We start from the raw sequence: 1369 nt of genomic DNA on the forward strand, positions 1-1369 counted from the left end.
TGGGGCAAACCTTCGAAGGAAGCGAGTTCTCGGCTCGGTGCACCAATCCACCCGGTAGAGGACGGGCAGGGAGAAGAGGAACCAAGGGGTTGCGCTTGTCGATTGGTTGTTCTTCTCTCGTTCCGTTGCGCTCTTGTGTTCGGCGAAGGCCATGCGGCCACGGGGTCTCCAATGGCACATACAGACACACACACACACACACGCTGACTGGTCCTTCTTCGAGCATCACAGGCCTTTCGTCTCCCGTTGCACAATGCGATCCAGGCGAGTTAGCATTACAGGCGCGGATTGCATTTGATCGACATTGTGTGTGCATCGGCCACCCCGTACCATTCCACCCAAAACGCCTCCCCTCCTCAGAACCCCACCCAACTGCTCACGTTTTTGCGCATAATCTGTTCGGTGGATTCTTCTTGCCTGCTTCCTCCGCAACGCTGCGGCGTGGATTGAGTTTCCGAACGCTGGTTTGTCTTTCTTCGGAACTGTTTTTTTTTTGCTTGTTGTTGCCTGCTCCCACATTGTATTATGCTCGACGCTTTCGTTCTTCATTATGTTTTTCCGTATCACTTTCCATCCCCAACCGAACCCCCTCCACCGCCCGCTTTCGCGGACCAATCGTTGCATTTGGCACCACGGACGGCTCGAAGCGCGGTTCGCGCGTCGATCGATTTGTTGGACATTGCGGGGTTTGTTTCGACAATTTTTCGGAACTCCGTTGTCGCTGGGGAAATTTTATTATTTGAGGTATGCATTCAAATTACTAACTCCAAACGGTGTTTCAGCTGGCTCCCCTGGGAAATAGACCGTAGAACTAAGCCCCGTCTGTTTTGAGTGCCAAAGCATTCCTTTGGCGCGTCGATCGAAAGACTTGACCTCTTCCTCCATGGGCAGAAGCGACGAACCCGGCGATCATGTCCAGCGAAACGCAAAACTGGTACCGGTGGTCGGCGGTGGGAGGTAAAATGATTAAGAAATGGTATCAGTCAGTCATCGGCAAACGGGCGCGCTCGTTCTACTCGCTTCAGCATCTCGGCTTCAGCACCGCCCGGTCGGTTTCGGTTCCCCTTTCCATCGCCCCGAACGAGAGTGAGTCGTGATTTTCCTCCATCCCCGTCGCATAATGATGCTCGACAGCGGGAGAACGGGAGGACGACTCCAGATGGCAAGTCCGTTCGGGTGGTGGTTTTGCATTCGAGATTAGTCGAGCTGAAGCTCGGGGTCCCCGAGACTGCCCAACGGAATGGATAGTACCAGGCGGCTCCCAGGGATTGAGGATGTACCCGGCACAAACGTCGACCAGACGAGCGAGTGGGACCTGAGAGGAGGGGAAAAACACCTTCCCCGCAGACGGGGAAGACAACCTTCCCAT

Source organism: Anopheles marshallii, chromosome 3 (assembly GCF_943734725.1).
Source record: "Anopheles marshallii chromosome 3, idAnoMarsDA_429_01, whole genome shotgun sequence".
NCBI classification, from domain to species: Eukaryota; Metazoa; Arthropoda; class Insecta; order Diptera; family Culicidae; genus Anopheles; species Anopheles marshallii.